Source organism: Oryctolagus cuniculus, chromosome 1 (assembly GCF_051225735.1).
Source record: "Oryctolagus cuniculus isolate XC-2025 breed Fujian yellow rabbit chromosome 1, ASM5122573v1, whole genome shotgun sequence".
NCBI classification, from domain to species: domain Eukaryota; kingdom Metazoa; phylum Chordata; class Mammalia; order Lagomorpha; family Leporidae; genus Oryctolagus; species Oryctolagus cuniculus.
In genome coordinates, this window is record NC_142867.1 from 137,250,391 (window position 1) to 137,268,370 (window position 17,980).

General features: G+C 48.9%; 1 long non-coding RNA gene across 11 annotated transcripts; it reads right to left on the bottom strand.

The window, feature by feature from the left end:
• Positions 1-245: 245 nt before the first annotated feature.
• Positions 246-14,966, bottom strand: LOC103348645 (uncharacterized). 11 transcript variants are annotated; one of them, XR_011385131.2, is made up of 5 exons: positions 14,045-14,256; positions 10,566-10,619; positions 5,134-5,233; positions 1,794-1,959; positions 246-1,673 (listed from the first exon to the last, which is right to left on the bottom strand). It is a non-coding gene; the product is annotated as an uncharacterized LOC103348645 (long non-coding RNA). The 11 variants fall into 11 exon arrangements; XR_016222639.1 differs by lacking the exon at positions 14,045-14,256 and adding an exon at positions 13,363-14,038 and having other exon boundaries at positions 246-1,669; XR_011385127.2 differs by lacking the exon at positions 14,045-14,256 and adding an exon at positions 13,363-14,037.
• Positions 14,967-17,980: the final 3,014 nt, after the last annotated feature.

Consider the following 17,980-nt stretch of genomic DNA (forward strand, 5'->3'; position numbering starts at 1 on the left):
ACCCTGAGACAGCACATCTCTGGGTGTCAGAAACCACAGCCAAGCTCTGGACTGTGCGCTCTCCTACTATCAAAGGGACACTTGTGGAGGTCTCAGAGAATAGCCTGGACTTTGAGGTCAACCTTGGGCAGCAGATAAACACAGGAGATTGTGCCGACCAGGCTGTCCTGACCTGATGCGGACCAGCCGCACTGTCAAACGGAACCTGAAGGAGGGAGTGGGAATGAAAAGAGGGACAAGGGCGTAGAGAATGAGCCAAGACAACAAGGCTGATCAAGGCTCGTTTATTCCAGTGTCTCAGTGACATTTTATACATAACCAGCTGCAGCTCAAAGCAACACAGAAGTTAACAACACAGGCAAGCAACTTATCAGGCTTTCTGCAACACAATCATAACATAGTTAATTTTAGCGGAGTGTTCTTGTTTGATCCTTCTCCTAGAGCATGGGAATAGGTGACTTTTTTTCCTCCCAGGAATTCCACAAGCCAAGACTGGCCTTGACTTGTCTATGACTTGTTTATGGGCTGCCTACACTGACCTCTGTTTAGGAGCTGTGCCTGAGCAGGGTGCCACAGAGCACAATTATGGAATTCGGAGTCAGCCACAGTACATTTATCGACCACATGAACTTTGTTTCCCAGGTTAGCAGCAACAAAGTGTGGACCTCACACGCATCTCCCTGTCGCCTTCTGTCTCACCACCTCTCGACTGTCTCTGTCTGCTGTTTCACCTACATGTCCTCCGCTATTCACATTTGTGGCTTCTTAGTTCCGTGATTGATTAAAAAATGTCCCCCCAAATAAAAACTGCATGGGTCTGCTATTTGTTTGTTTAGTGCTTGTAGCTAATAGGGAAGGAGGTTCGTCTGTGACCAGCCCACCAGCTTACCCAAGTTCACAAGTGCATTCGTCAGCTCCTCACAAGTGGCTCAGCCCTTGCTCTACATCGGGGTCTCTGCCTGAATGTGCACAGTCAGCAGGTCTATGCATCAAGCCCCAGTGACATTCCGTGGGATTTGCTCAAGAACGGTAGGAGAACAAGCTCTTGCAGTGACCTGGGCTGGATTCTGAACCAGACAGAACTACCCATGGTTATTAAAGTACCTTAAACATGTGGATGGGGTGGAGGCAGAGGAAAAAGTGTGTTTATGCCAGATAAGAACAAGCAACCAAGGTTGGTTGAATCTTGGATTCAAGGTATTCATTGGCCAAGGGTCTGGGAGGGTCAAAGGATATTTCACCAATGTGTTACTGTACAGAGAAATGGAGATGAAGTATATTCTGTTCCACTCAGTGGCATGTCTAATGATAAATAGGAAACCTTAGCCCCTAATGTCTGATGAGTTTTTAAGATTATATTTTCCTGGCCAGCGCCGCAGCTCAATAGGCTAATCCTCCGCCTGCGGAGCCAGCACACCGGGTTCTAGTCCCGGTTGGGGCACCGGATTCTGTCCCAGTTTCTCCTCTTCCAGTCCAGCTCTCTGCTGTGGCCCGGGAAGGCAGTGGAGAATGGCCCAGGTCCTTGGGCCCTGCACCCCATGGGAGACCAGGAGAAGCACCTGGCTCCTGGCTTCAGATCAGTGCGGTGCACCGGCCGCAGCGGCCTTTGAGGAGTGAACCAACAGAAAAGGAAGACCTTTCTCTCTGTTTCTCTCTCTCACTATCCATTCTGCCTGTCCAAAAAAAAAAAAAAAAAAAAAAAAAAAAAAAAAAAAAGATTACATTTTCCTTTTCCTGAGCAGAATCTGACCTAAGATTCAACACAGAGAGGAAACAGTACATTTTATCCTTACCAATGAGAAAATGCAGCACGTTTACGTGGATTTTCAACACACTTCTATTTGGCAGGTTGGAACTGAGAGTCATGCTTGCTTTGGCTCTTGGAGCTGATGATTTTCTGTACAGCCTTCATGCTGATTAGGGTTATACTCATCAAATACCACTCCAAAGACTCTAGCACTGTAGGGAAAATTGAGGAAATCAACTCACCGGCGATGTAGATACTCAGACACATCCACAATGGGAAACTCTTTCTCTTGGGTTGATAGAGACCACTTTTTACAATAGTGATCAATATAACATAATCACTGTGTATTGATTTTTTTTCTTGAAGAAGCAGTACTTAGACAAATCCTGGACAACCCCAGTCTGGTTACAGATTTTTAGAATGGGAGTGGGCTAACCGCGACAAATGCCAGACGTGGTGCTGCTGGTGAGAGGTAGGAAATGCCACCATGTGGCCTGGGAGCAGCAAGTGCTAATACAGATGACCCTCGATGTATGATAGCTCCACGTACAACTTTTCCACTTCATGAAGGGTAGCAATGTGGTCTGATGTTCTCTCCTGAGAACCAATGAGTAGTTACAGTCCTTAAGAGGTTTTAATAATTATTAATGAATTAACAAGTTATTAGAGTTTTAGATTATTGATGAAACGCCTTTTAATTCTAATTCATATGGTCTCTGTCCAAGTTTCTAAAAATAAGAAACCTGGAATGAATTTTCACATATGATTATGCTTTAAATTGCATTGAGGAGGTGCAGTAGTTAAGATGCTAATGCCTGCATCCCACACTGGAGTGCCTGGGTTCAAATTCCAGCTCTGATCCAATTCCCACTTCCTGCTAATGCACACCCTGCAAGGCAGTAGGTGATGATTCAAGTATCGGGGTCCCTGCATGCCTGAGGCAGATCTGGATTGAGTTTCTGGCTCTTGGGCATATGGGAAGTGAACCAGCCCATGGGGGGTCTCACTCTTTCCATCTGTCTCTCTACCTGTGAAATAAAACTAATAAATATGTAAAAATAAAATGGTATTAGCCAAATCCCATAGCTTCTTTTTTTTTTTAAGGTTATTTATTTACTTGAAAGTCAGAGTTACAGAGAGGGAGAGGGAGAGAAAAAGAGAGATCTTTCATCCACTTGTTCACTCCCCAAATGCCCACAACTGAAGATAGGCCAGGCTGAAGCCAGGAGCCAGGAGCTTCTTCCAGGCAGAACTGGGCCAAGCTGAAGCCAGGAGCCTGGAACTCCATCTGGGTCTCCCACATAGGTGGCAGGGGTCCATGCACTTGGACCATCTTTTTATTTAAGATTTATTTATTTTACTTGAAAGGCAGAGAAAGGGAAGGAGAGGAAGACGGACAGGGAGAGAGGAATCTTCCATCCACTGGTTCACCCCTCAAATGGCAGCAACAGCCAGAGCTCAGCTGATTTGAAGCCAGGAGCCAGGAGCCAGGAGCCAGGAGCCAGGAACTTCTTCCTGATTTCCCTTATGAGTGCAGGGGCCAAGTACTTGGACCATCTTGGACCATCTTCCGCTGCTTTCCCAGGTGCATTAGCAGGGGGCTGGATCAGAAGTGGAACAGCCAGGTCTCAAAGTGGTGCCCATATGGGATGTGCACTGCAGGCAGCAGCTTTACTCACTACACCACAGCACCGCTGCACCTCTGAACCAAGTTCACTGCCTTTCCAGGAGCAAGAACAGGCAGCTGGATCAGAAGCAGAGTAGCCAGAACTGAAACTGGCACTCTGATCGGGGATGCTAGCATCCCAGGAGGCAGCTTTACCTGCTGCACCACAATGCTGGCCCCGAATTCTGCCTATTTAACTTTAATGTCATCTTAAAAACATCTTTACAGAAACATCTAGAGGAATGTCTGATCAACTATCTGGGTATGTTGGCCAGTCAACACATAAAGTTAACACCACAGGGACCACGTGAAAGTGACACATTTCAGGAAGGAGGGTCGTCCATCCCAGCCTGGAGGGATGTGCATTGCTGTGATGCAGGGAAGCCTAGAAAATTGTACCGGACCATGTGGTGCAGGTCCTGAAGAACAAGGCAGGGGGTTCTGGGATTATGCTAAGAGCAACATGACGAGAACTTCTAGAGGAAGGTGTTAAGGGTCAGGGGCTTGTTCTAGAAATATCTTCCAGTTCTATGTGCCAGGTTGAGAATGGGGTACCCTGAGGGAAACAGTTTGCCTTCCTGGGTAGCCATCTCCAGACGCTAGCTGCAATGGGGAAGGAATGATCTTCAGCGCACACAGGAGTCCTTCCCGTAAGCTTTTACTCCTGGAGGATCCTTCACCGTCTCTGATGGCCTAACTGCCACGTTTGAACATTTACATTACACATACAAGGGGGCTCTCATCAGTCCGTGGGAAATAGAATTGAAAGATAAATTTATTTGGGTGCAAAGGGATTTTAAAATCCACGCGTGTGTTTTTCATAATACGTAGTTTTCATGAACTTTGGGAAGGCCCCCATATATCTTTTGTACATTAAATGGTACTAAAAGCTTCCTGCCACTGCAGACCCTGGGGTGGGGGGGCAATCGGTGATGACTCAAGTAGCCAGGACCCTGCCACTCCCGTGGGACACTCAGCTGGAGGCTGCTGCTCACATCTTTAGCCTAGCTCAGGCCCAGGCATTATTAGCGTTTGGGGAGTAAACCAGTTGATGGGAGCGTGTGCTTTCTCTCTCTGTCTCTTTGCCTCTCATAAATAAATAAAATAAATAAACAAACAAAAATTTACCAAAAAGAAAAAAAAAAAAAAAGGCAGAGTCTGGGATAATTGACTCCCAGCTCTCACAAAAGGCACTCATCTTAGGGACAAGCGGCCAAACCTTAAATATTTCTCAGGCTTCCCTTCAAAGGACCGCAAAGTGACCATTGACGACACCCCTGGAAGGGCGCCCATCTGTGTGTGCAGAGGCCCTCCTGGGAAGAGCTCTCCAACCCACGCCTCCTTTCCTTTCTGTATCTGGGGCCCAGCGGATTTCTAAGAGGCTTCTATTTCCAGCTCCTATTACAAAGTACATCTTGAGAGGCCTGACTGGCAGGGAGGCCCTTGAGAGAACAAAGCAAGGCTGGTGAGCAGGTGAGGGCTCTGGGGCACGTGCCCCAGGCTCCCAGGCACACTGTCTAAGCTGCGGGCTGCTGGCTCCACGCGGCAGTGCGGGTGGCAGCGGCGGCTGGTCTCCGCTGAGAACACCACATGCCACGGAAAGACGGACTTCCTGGATTTGTGTCTGTTCCTCCTGCTTTTTCTCCTCTGGATACGTTCAGGTATAGTTACAGCACCAAGACAGCACCGCGACCTGTGATGGCAGTGCCATCTCTCTCACCTGAGAAGCCTCTTCCACTGTGTGTCCTGTCCCACACTTGCCAGAAAGGTCAGGCTCGATGTCACACTGTTGCTAGGAGTCATGCTTGGTCCTCCAAGTCCTCCAAAAGGCATGAGAGAAAGATGACTCAGCCACAGGGAAGGGGCAAGAAGCAGGCCTGTGATACCTGGGGCCTCCAAGCTTTCCAGGAAAGCCAACGATGGTATCTCTGGATTTCTTCTCTTTTTCCAATCGTATTTTTTACTTATTTGAAAGGCAGAGGGATAGAGACAGTGACAGAACCAGGAAGACAGGCAGAGAGAGAAATCTCCCATCTGCTAGTTCACTCCCCAAATGCCCTCAAGAGCTGGAGTCTGGTGAGGCCAAAGCTAGGAGCCAAGAACTCCACCTGGGTCTCCTACGGGGGTGGTAGGAATCCAAGTACTTGAGCCCTCATCACCACCTCCCAGGGTCTGTGTTAGCAAGAGCTGGATGGGAAGCTGTGTTGGGGTGTCCTGGTCCCTCATTATTCCAAGTTCTCGTCTCCAAGTAAGAGAGCAATTCAAAGCAGAGACATAGATAAAAGTGAAAGAATGGGAGTAGGATTTATTTGAAGTGACAGAGGTAATATACATGCAGATGTGACTGTAGGTCCCCTGAGAAGAACTGCAAGCCATGAGGAGAGGCACCTGCAGCCCAGTTTAGCTGGCCCCTTTATTGGATAAGGGGTGGTGCTCTAATTGAATATACAAATGAGGTGGCGTTTGGGTGGGGTTTAGTATGTGTGATGATTTCTGGGGGAGTTTAAAGGCACCTCCATGTGGAGTTCAGCTTATACGTGCTCATCATGGCGTCTTCTTCGTGACGGAGGAGGCTCAGGCACATCACAGGAAAGTGGATGTGTTGAGTTGGCATGGAGGGTCGGGTCAGGGTGCAGAGCTAAGGCACAGGGACTGCGGGAAACCTAGCTCACATCACAACCAGGTACTCCAATATGGGATGTGGGCGACCCAAGCAGTGTCTTAACCATTACCCCAAATGCCTGCACCAGGACAGTCCTTAAACTCAGGAGTCTGTCCTTTATGGGCAGGCATTTTTCTAGAAGTGTTAACTATGTAGGTGAGAAATTGAGGCGTCAGAATTTTCTCTTTTCCAAGACATAAGCAAAAAGATAATTGAAATGAAAGAGAGAGATAAGCTCACATCCTTTGCCTATCTCACTGTGGGTCTAATGGAAACAAATGTATGTGCTCATTTCCTGCAGATCTACTTGCTGTAGAAATCTGCTATTGTGGAGTAAGATCCAGTAGGGGTGGCAGAGCTGTTCCCAAGGGCAGAGCGACCTTGACGCCATGTGGAAGGCACAGGTGTTCCTCCAGTGGCAGTTGCCACACTCCTTGGGCTTAGGTGCCCTACTCTGCCTTGTGTTCCTTCTGTATCTGCACTCAGCTAGTGCCTCAGTGTTGGGAGGCAGAAGAGGAGGCCAATCCAAGGCCAGCACAGCCTCTGTGTGACACAAGCCGCAGGCACTGTCAAAGCAGACGTTGTGCCAGACATTCAAGCAGGTCAGAAGACCTTACTCACGGCTTTTTGTATGTGAGCAAAGCCACTGGGGTCCACAGTCACGCAGGGGTGGATAGAGGGTTACTAATACAACAGGTGGAATAAGGACCGCAGTCTGCTTCACAGTGGTCCCTCCATCCTGCAGTCATTGCCGGCTCCTATTTCCTTGGTTCCTGAAGGAAGTAGTGCTTAGACGGCCTCAGCAACTGGTGCGATTCCCCACAGGTCCTCTGAAGAAGAGGTAAAAGTTGCTATGCTAGAAAGTTTCAGAGAACCTCCCTTACCACTGACAAAAAAAAAAAAAAAAAAAAAAAAGCTGGATGGCGCTGCAGCTCACTAGGCTAATCCTCCACCTTGCGGCACCAGCACACCGGGTTCTAGTCCCGGTCGGGGCGCCGGATTCTGTCCCGGTTGCCCCTCTTCCAGGCCAGCTCTCTGCTGTGGCCAGGGAGTGCAGTGGAGGATGGCCCAGGTCCTTGGGCCCTGCACCCCATGGGAGACCAGGATAAGTACCTGGCTCCTGCCTTTGATCAGCGCGGTGCGCCAGCCGCGCCAGCCATTGGAGGGTGAACCAACGGCAAAGGAAGACCTTTCTCTCTGTCTGTCTCTCTCTCTCACTGTCCACTCTGCCTGTCAAAAAAAAAAAAAAAAAAAAAAAAGCCAAAAGCAGTACCAAACAGGTGAGGGGATTTCAGAGGACGTTGGCGATGTCAGCGGCCAGGTTGCCAGGATGCCCATCCTGCTTAACCTCCAGCTTGTCCACTCTACAAGTGGATCAGATACAGGATCAAGACTCACGCATAACTGAAGCTGCCCTTCCAGATGTAGGCTTTGTGGGGGAGCAAATCAAGATGCTTCCATCACCTGGAATGCAGCTAGAGTAAGGACATTTTTATTCTTAACCCCCAATAACGGAAAGCAATGGTGGGGGGGGGGATAAAAACATGGGGTGTCAACAGAACTCGTGGTCCACCTTGCCAGGAAGAGGAGAGGCCTATGCTGAGTTGCAGGCCTTGGCTAAATGTCAGGGACCAGGAAGGATGGGTGTCATGGAGGAAGCAGGGTGACAGGGAGAGCACGCCCTGGGAGGAGAGGGTTTCACTACCGACACTGTTCACAACAGTCAGACCATGCGGTAACGCAGTCAGCCTTTCAATAAAAGTCATTATTTTTTCATTCTCTACTGAAATGTGCCTCCCTGTCACCTGCACCCACGGCAGAACATTTTCGTCCTACCCTTGCTATATCCCCACAGGTAAGTTTGTGCAGGATAAACGTGGGTGGTCCCATACTTTGGGCATATTTGGGGTTTGGCTCACCAAAGACAAACAAACAAAAAGGAAAGGAAAGGATAAACAGTGCCTCTGCCACGCTCCACAGCGGACGTGGCTGTCAAGAACGTGGTGGGGGCCAGCACTGTGGCATGGTGGGTAAAGCCACTGCCTGGTGCGCCGGTTCGAGTCCCGGCTGCTCCACTTCCCATCCTGCTCTCTGCTGTGGCCTGGGAAAGCAGTAGAAGATGGCCCAAGTCCTTGGGCCCCTGCACCTGCGTGAGAGACCTGGAAGAAGCTCCAGGCTCCTGGCTTCGGATCAGCTCAGCTCTGGCCGTTGTGGCCAATTGGGGAGTGAACCAGCGGATGGAAGACCTCTCTCTCTCTCTCTCTCTCTCCCTCCCTCTCTCCCTCTCTCTCTTTCTTTCCTTCTCTGTGTAACTCTTTCAAATAAATAAATAAATCTTAAAAAAAAAAAAAAGAACATGGTGGACAAGACCATCCACACACAGAAGCCAGACGCGTGGTTAAGGCAGCAAGGGTGGCACTGTCCATCTGAGCACACTGAGCTGTGGCTCAAGCTGAGACAGGATCATGACAAAACTAGAGGGAGAGAACGGACTTTGAGAGGAGGTCCGGAGGGGGCGCAGTCCCCACTGAGATGAGAGTCTCTCTCACTACAGGGATGGATGAACGTAGAAGCTTTCTGTAAAAATTTTCTTCTGTTTTATCTATGTTTAGGGATGCATCAAATGTTGCTCGCTTATGTTATTCTTTGTGGGTTTTTTTTTTCTTTTTCTCTTTTTTTTTTGTTTTTGTGGGTCTTTTTTTGTATCACTTGTTTTTTTTTTTTAAGATATTATTTATTTATTTATTTATTTGAGAGACAGAGTTACAGAGAAGGAGAGACAGACAAAGGATCTTCCATCCACTGGTGCACTCCCCAAATGGCTGCAGTGGTAGGAGCTGGGGCAGTCTGAAGCCAGAAGCTTAGTCTGCATCTCCCATGTGGGTGCAGGGGCCCAAGCACTTGGGTGATCTTCCATTGCTTTCTCAGGCCATAATCAGAGAGCTGGATCAGAAGTGGAGCAGCCAGGACATGAACCGGCACCCATATGGGATGCTGGTGCTGCAGACGGTGGTGGAGGTTTAGCCTAATACATCACAGCACCAGCCCCTCACTTGTATTTTTTCATTTGAAGAAAAGTAATGTTTTAAAGCATATTCCCAAAAATGTAATAATGTGAAAGTAGATTACAAAAGTACATATTATGATACTATACAGTTATACTTAGAAAAAAGATTGGGAAGAAATATATTTAAATTTCTTTAGCTATTTCTAAGAATTGAGGTGAGAGATGATTTTTTGATATTTTGAGTTTTTAAAATTAATATATATTGCCTTTGTTTTAGTCAGGGTTCTCCAGAGAAACAGAACCAATATGAGGTAAGCATACATAGAAAGAGATTTATTGTAAGGAATTAGCTCATGCAACATTGCAGGCTGAAAAGTCTAAGCTGGAGACCAGGAGACCCGACAGGACTTCAGTAAACATGCCAGACACCCTCCCACCTTTGTTTTATGTGGAGAGAACTTGACATCAGAAGTGATGAGGTAGAATGGTTTGGGATCCAAGAAATCATTGCCCTAATTACAATAGCTTCTGTTCATGCAGGGCCCCAGGAGAGCTTGCTACAGTACCAGGTGCTTGTCCAGATGTGAGGAGGAGGAACTAAGCCTCTTTAGAGATGGGGAAGCATTAGAACCAATATACAGGAAGACAAAAGATGGCACTCAAGTTTTACTCAGGAACCAAACAGAAAACCGAAGATGGCTGCTGGGATGCTGAGAGCCTGTTTCAGGCCTGGTGCTCCACCTCCTTGCCTCTCCTGGATGCCAGACAAGAGCAGGTGGAATTTTTCTTTTTAATCAAGGCATGCTTCTCAGAACACACACATACAAAACTGCAATGTATTTTACATAGCCTTGAATGGGGCTTGAAATCTTTATTCCCCAGCTATTCAACACAAAGTTGATCACGGAGGTGCAGAAATGTGAGATCAAGATGTGTCATATGAAGGGATGATTTACACATCCTGGGGCTAATGTCTTACAGAAGGGCTGCCCCCATCCCAAAAAGAACTCCCTGGTATGTTGTCTTCCAGGGCAGGCTGGGGAGGCTATCTTTCGCAAAATTCACATTTTTACACGTTGATTAAATATAATCATTTACTAGATCTTGCAAGACCACTGCTTTCTTTCATGTAGGGACTCTGGGGGATTTTGCAAATTCAGAATTAAATTAAAGCAATCTCTCACCAGATGTCCTGCTGTTGTGTCTGGTCTAAGTGAAATTATAAGGAGTGCTGACACGTTTTACACACTGCTGCAAGATGGGCTCAACAGTTTTTATTCAGCCAGATAAATGCTGAGATTCCCAGGCTAATGGCAAAGTCAGTATTTCTTCTAGAACACATCCTAATTCCTGCCCCCTTCCTTTACAAAACCTTTTTTGTAACCAGGGGGAGGTTTTCACTCGTAGTTGGTGGGATGTCCGTCCTACTGCGCATATACCTCCGGGTTTAGTAGCTATATACTTAACTTCCACTCCAACTTACCTTGTGGTCACAGCCTGCCATCTTCCTGAATGCCAGCACAGCATGGAAAATCCCCTGGATTGAGAAAGAGCCATGAGAGTGAAGAAGAGGAAAGAAGCGCCACAGAAAAACAGAAGGGTTTATTAGGGCAAGTTATCTATGGGATTCCACACCAGGCAAATTGGGCAAAGCTACAAGGTGTTTTTTTTTCTGTGCAGAAAAAAGGCAAAGGAGACAAGATTTTATGCATTTATAAATTAAAAGTATAAAAAGCCAGGATAGGGGTCAGCGCTGTGGTATATAGTAGGCCAAGCCTCCACCTGAGGCACTGGCATCCCGTATGAGCACCGGTTCAAGTCCTGACTACCCCTCTTCCAATCCAGCTCTCTAATGGCTGGGGAAAGCGCTAGAAAATGACCCAAGTCCTTGGGCTCCTGCACCCACGTGGGAGACCCAGAGGAAGCTCCTGGCTCCTGGCTCCTGGCTTTAGATTGGAAGATGGAAGACCTCACTCTCTGTATCTCCCTCTCTCTGTAATTTTGCCACTCAAATAAATAAATCTTTTTTTTTCTTATAGATCTATTTAGTTATTTGAAAGGCAAAGTTACAGAGAGGCAGAGGCAGAGAGACAGAGAGAGTGAGAGAGGTCTTCCATCCACTGGTTCACTCCCTAAATGGCTGCAACGGCTGGAGTTAAGCTAATCCAAAGCCAGAAGCCAGGATCTTCTTTCAGATCTCCCATGTGGGAACAGGGGCCCAAGAACTTGGGCCATCTTCCACTGCTTTCCCAGGCCATAGCAGCGAGCCGGATCAGAAGTGGAGCAGCCAGGACTCGAACCGGCACCCATATAGATGCTGGCACTGCAGGCGGCAGCTTTACCTGCTACGCCACAGTGCCAGCCCCATGATTATTCAATTTTACTTGATACACTTGGATACAACTTCAGTGTGACCACTTTAAAAATCACATTTTAAAGTTTTAAAATTTAATTTTAACCAGGATCTTTAACAGGTGATTCAGCAATAAAAGTCATAAAGATTTAGAAAGATACTTGAAATACAGAAATGTCATATAACTTGAATCAACTAGTTTCCTAAATATAAACCATCCCATATCATCAAATTTTAATATTTACTTTAACAATTGTTGGGAGCCACTGTGCTGGTTTCCCTGTATAGGCCTTTGTTTAGACTAACCTTCAACTGTGTTCCTGTAAGGAGGATTCACTAGAAAATTCCATTTGTACAGCTCACTGATATGGTTAGCGCTTGGCCATCTGGCTTCAGTGCTCTCTTTCTTGTACCGTGATAAGCACGTCTGGTAGCTGTAAGACCTTGCTGTAACTCCCTTTGTCAAATTGATACTGATTCCTGTGAAATTATTCCTTTGATCTATGTTGTGAGATGACCCCTGCTTACCCTCGACTGTTACAATCCTCGCCTTGTACTATGTAAGCTACCTCCTTCTCCAGTAAAGTGAGACCTTGATCAGAGTACTGTCTTGGTCTCCCTTCTCGTGTCTGGTTTGTCTCTCCATTCAGGTCTGCCCTCCTCATGTCCTGGTTGATTACCCCGCGGGCCGGGGCAACAATGAAAGATGAACTATTTCAAGTCATTGATCACTGTAAATGTATACAGGAAATCTTTGTAATTTTACCTTGAGGCTAGTTTTCCTTCTGGTTGTATGAATCTCTTAAGTCATTAAAACACATATGTACCTGGGCACACATTTGCACAGACCAGCACACACACACACACACACACACACACACACACACACTTGGAGCATGCCAAGTGCAGGACAATGGGAATGGGATACATCATTTCACCAGCTCCTCTATCCAGACAACACCAGTGCAAAGCCAATTCAGAAATGCATGGGAAGTTCCCTAAAGACAATCTTTGACCATCAATGTTTTTAGTTTCTGTAGGCGATTACTTCCAAAATTCAAACTTCCAAATAACAATATACTTACTGACCTTTGTTTATCAATTTTGATTTTTTTTTCTGAGCGACTTTCCATTATCAGATAAAGGAGCTGTTAATTTAGACTACTTTTCCTCTTCCTTCTAGTTTGTTATGGTTACATTACAGTCCATTTTCCTAGAATGAACTAGCTTATATATATATAAATTCTTATTTATTTATTTGAAAGGCAGAGAGACAGAAATCTATCTTTTTAAATCTAAAATGCCTGCAGCAGATGGGGCAGTGCCAGGTGGGTGGCAAGAGCCCACAGCCATCACCTGCTGCCTCCCAGGTGACCATTAGCAGGAGGTGGAATCCAGTGCAAAGCCAGACTGGAACCCAAGGCTTCAAGTAGTATGTTTAGGTGCAGTAATTGCCCTATCGAAATGCTAAATGAGGGTCTCACCATTCCCACCTCCTTTCTTGAAACTTTCTCCAGCACCTTCGCAGCCTAGCCTAAGTCTTCCCAGCAAAGCATGCATTAAAAAAAAAAAAAAAAAAAAAAAAAACCAACATACTGCTTTCTCCACCCTCCATTTTACAGCTCATATCATTTACTTTTCATAAAGTCCACCCATTGTCAGTGTACAATGCCACAATCCAGCTTTAGAAACTTCCCATCAGCCTAGGATACCTTTAGGTATTTTTATATAGTCAAGGTAAATACAATTTAGTCCAGTTTTCTAAGCATATTTGAATGTTCTGGGTTTCATCTGCTAAGATGACTGAATACGAATTGCATACCATCAGAGATCTATTAATGCCTTACTTGGAACGTGGCCAGAATAGAAACAAAGGCAGAGATTAACCACAAAGCACTCAAATACCGATCAACGCAGCGAATTATACCTCATCAGCTGCAGCCCGTCAGCCCTCGATGACGGGTTTTATGATGGACGCCGAGGACCCGCTGTTGGCTAAATTCTGAGAACACCAGTGAGGGCTGCAGCACCGGCAACGGAGCTCAGAATGAAGCTCCGGTCATTTCCTCTCCCACCCACCCTCACTTCCTTTCGGTCTCCCTCCCTCTTCCCTTCTTTCTTCCTCCTAATATCGCCAATGCTCTTTTATTCAGACCCCCGTATGTCCAAGCAGAGGCCCACGGGTGCTTTGTGGATTTATTTCTGTACATGCAGCGCTAGGCACTCCCGGCGCGCGGCTTCCCAGACGAGCAGCCTCCACCCGGCCGGCCCTGAGCTCCGGCCCGGCGCTCCCGCCCCTGCACAGGTGCACCCGGTGTGCGGGTCAGCCGCGCGCAGTGCGCAGCTGCGAGGGTGCGCGCGTCTGGGCATCTTCTGCTCCTGGAGTCTGCTCCGGTGTCACCCTAGGGAGAGGCCCTGTGGAGTTTCTGCAGCAGATCCCCGTCCCCAGGCCAGGCCCCCCGAGATTCCCCGCTCCCTTGGCCCCGGGTCCGACCCATGGAGCCAGGCGCTGGTCCACCTCCGTTCCTCGGCTAGCTCTCTCCGCCTCCCAGTCCCGGGGTCTCAACCCGGCCTCCACCTCCCCCCGGGGAGACCCCGCCCATCGTCACCTGGGTGTTTTGGCTCCCGCCCCTCCCAGTCGCCAGTATCAGCCCAGTCGTCTTCTCGGTGGCCCTCGCCTCCTCTGGCACCCTCCCCGACAACGGAAAAAGAAGTCGCCGATAGGAGACACCACCACCACCACCACCACCCCCCCCAGGAGCGAGTGCGCCGCGGCGGTCTCCCACCCTCGGCTACCTGCTACCACGTCTCTCCTATCCCCGCCCCGCCCCCACCCTGCAGCCCCTGCAGGCCCCACCCCCGCTCTCCTCCAGACCCGAAGCCGCTGGCAGCCTGCGGGGATCTTGCGGCTCCACCCGCGCCCCACCAGGCCGTCTCTCTGCCGTGCCTTTTTCCGTCCTCCCGGTTCCGCCTCGTCCTCCTCTCGCGCCTAGCCTGGCCATCCCGTCTGGCCGCACTCTCCCGGGACCGGCGGAGGCCAGCCCCCATCAGGCGCTTCATCTCAGCACCTGGCCCTTCTTGGGTGGTCCAGACGCCCTCTTGGGCGCCCTCTTGCCTAGGTTAGCTGCTCCGGCTCAGCCACCTTCGCTGTGAGCCTCCTGGCCCACCCCAACCTGGACGTCTGGAACCTCACCTGCGCCTGCGCCGCCTGCCCGGGTCCTTGTCCTTGCCCTTGTCCTTGCTGGTGCCCAGAACGAGTCCTCTGGTCATCCCTGAGCCCACTCTTTTCCTTCGCCTCACACCCTGTCCACCGGCCTCTCGTCTCAAGATAGTTGGAGGTTTGTACTACGCCAGCCCTCCAGGACCCAGTGTCTGTTTAAATAACAAGCGAACAGCCTGCTCTGCTCCCGACCCGCCTCACTAAGTAAAACCACATCTGTGAAGCCCCCTCTGGCCCAGACCTTTCTGCCTTAACTCAAGGCTCCTGAGCTCCACCCTTGGGCCTTTGCCCTGCTGGGACCTGTGTTGGTCAGCTTGGGCTGCCATGACAGAATCCCACAGGTTGCACGGCTTAAACGAAAGAAACGTGCTTCTCGCAGGCAGTGCGGCAGGCTGGAAGACCCAGGTCAAAGTGTAGATGAATTCTGCAGCCTCGGACAGCTGCCCTCCAGCTGTCTTCCCATGGTGGAGACAGTGTTGTCTCTTCCCACATGCATGCAGTCCCATGGGAGCAGGGCTTCACCCTTATGGCCTTTATAACCTCTTATAGGTTCTGCCTCCAAATACATTTTGGGAATTACAGCTTCAGCTTGGGAATCTGGGGTGCGGGGTAGAGGATCCAGTCCTTAACAGTCCCTTCTGCTCAGCATGCTCTCCCTTGGGTATCTGCAAGGCCAAGCCCTTTGCCCCTGGCCCTGGGTCAGGTGTCTGTCTTTGATGTACCTAGGGTGTCATCTTTACCACAACCAGCTGGGTTGAATTGGGACAACATCTGTCACCAAAGCAAAATGAGGCTGTCATTGTCACAGGGGATGCTGGGTGGCAGAAAACAGCAAAAATTTAAAAAGTCCCAGCGGTCACCATCACAGCTGCTATTTGGGGTGGGAAGTGAATGTTGAGCCTCCCGAGGAGGGTGCATGCCTGTAAGAGCCGCCAGACCAGGAGAGGGAAGTTACGCAATGTAGAAGTGCATTGCAGAAGGGGGGTGGGGGGGGACTTTCAGGGTTGTGTGAGGGTGTGGGTAAGGGTGCTTGCCTTCTCGCCTCAAGCCCAACTGAACTATTGCACTCTGAAGGGTGCAGTGGGCTGGGGCATAATTCCTGGTCCTGGAACCCTAAGGGCAGAGGGTCGCAAGCTGTGGCTTGGGGGCATGTCTCTGGGCTTCAAGGTGACCCAGCTTCCTCCTGGACCAGGGTGAGTAGAAGACTCTCACATCCTTTCCACTCAGTCATCTGTGGAGTGCAGTTGGTGGGCGAGCAGAGAAGGAGCCAGGAAAGAGGAACACTTGTGGCCTGTGAAACCACTTATTTTTTTTTTTTTAAGGTTTATTTATTTGAAAGGCAGAGAGAGAGGGAGGTCTTCCAACAGTTGGTTCATTCCCCAAATGGTTGCAACAGTCAGGGTTGGGCCAGGCCAAAGCCAGGAGACAGAAATTCCATCCAGTTCTCCCACGTGGGTGGCAGGGGCCCAAGCACTTGGGCCATCATCTGCTGTCTTCCCAAGCACGTCAGCAGGAAACCAGATGGGAAGCAGAGAAGCTGGGACTCGAACCAGCGCTCCAACATGGGATGCCGGTCTTGCAAGTGGCAGCTGCACCACACCAGGCCCTGAAACGACTGTTTTGAAGAATGGCTTGTGAGCAGCAAATTGTACCAATGTTCCATTGTGCAGTTGCTAAGTTAGGACAAATACATGCACTTGGGTCATCGCAGCACAGTGGACATGGACAATGTTTCAGTCATCCCAGAAAGTGCCCTAGTGCCGTACAGGACATCCACAGGTGCACTACTGTTAAGGTGTACAGAATGCCACTGCCACCCACCATTCCTCGTGCTTTGTTTTACTTTACTCAAGGTCAAAGAAGCTGGGCTGGGGGAGACACTTTCAACAAGATCTCAGTTCTCCAGCCTGTTTGCTCCCTTGGAGGCCCTGAGGGCTTCTAGCACGAGTGTTTTCCCTGTAGGGAGGCCCACATCGGCGCATTTACTGCTGTGTCGCACACAGGCTGGCTCTGAACTGGAAACGTACAGTGGAAACTCAAACTTAGACAGAGACAGAACACCTTGAGAGGCAGGGGAGGAAGTGGCTTCAGAGTTGGCAGGGAGAGAGAATGGGGTCAGTTTGTAAAGGAATAGTCCATACAGCCCAGCAAGTGACCCTGGAAAAATCCTGGCTTGGCAAGAAAGTCTGAGAAAAACATTGCATTCATGAGACAAGGAATTTTGACCAAGGGCCAATTTTGTCTCTACATTGGAGACTAAGATTTGTTTACTTAATTCACTGAGTAATAAATAATTGTGGGGAAGCTGCTTGTATGTCAGGCACTGTTTTAAACCTTAGTGAGGCTTGGCTGAGCCTATGGCTGGCTCCTGCCTTTGTGAAGCTCACGGTTTGATGATGTAGCTACAGAGCAGTGATGAAGTATTGACCCAAATCCACACATACTCCTCAGCTCCCCAACACAGAGGGGCTTTTAAAAAAGTTCCTGTAGGGGCCAGTGCTGCTGCCTGTAGTGCTGGCCTCCCACTTGGGAGCCGGTTCAAGTCCTGGCTGCTCCACTTCCCATCTAGCTCTCTGCTATGGCCTGGGAAAGCAGTGGAAGATGGCCCAAGTCCTTGGGCCCCTGTACCCACGTGGGATACCTGGAAGAAGCTCATGGTTCCTGGCTTCGGATAGGCCCAGCTCCAGCCATTGCAGCCATTTAGGGCGTAAACTAGCGGATAGAAGACCTTTGTCTTTCTCTCTCTCTGCCTTTGCTTCTCTGTAACTCTGCCTTTCAATAAATAAATCTTTTTTTAAAAAGTTCCTGTAAAATTGTATATTATAGAAAAACTATGCATGAATTTCAAAATTTTTTTGACTCAAAAAGTAGTTTATGATTCCATGGGTTTCCATGGCCCTTGTGAAGGACCCTCGAGCGGTGGCATATGAGTCTGTCATCTTCTGGCCTGGTCTTCCAGGCTGCGTTAGGTTGGGTGGTCTCGGGTGTCACTCCCTCCTCTGTCCTCAGTTAGTCAGGAGTAGGTTGGCTGCTGGCTGATGGAGGATGGGCTCCTGAACATGTCAGCTGCTTGCCAGGAAGTCTTAGCTCCTCTGCACGTGAACTCCCATCATCCAGCGGGCTGATTTGGGCTTGGTGGTCTTGCAGTTTTAGTCCATGTAAAAGAGCAAGGCACTCTGAACTTGAGGCACAGGCACCCTCAACCCTCTTCTTGTGTTAGACCCATGAACAAAACAAATCACCCAGTCACTTCCATGCATAAACACTACTTCTTGATAGGATGATTTGCAAAGTCACATCACAGGGGCATTTGAATAGGAGTTTT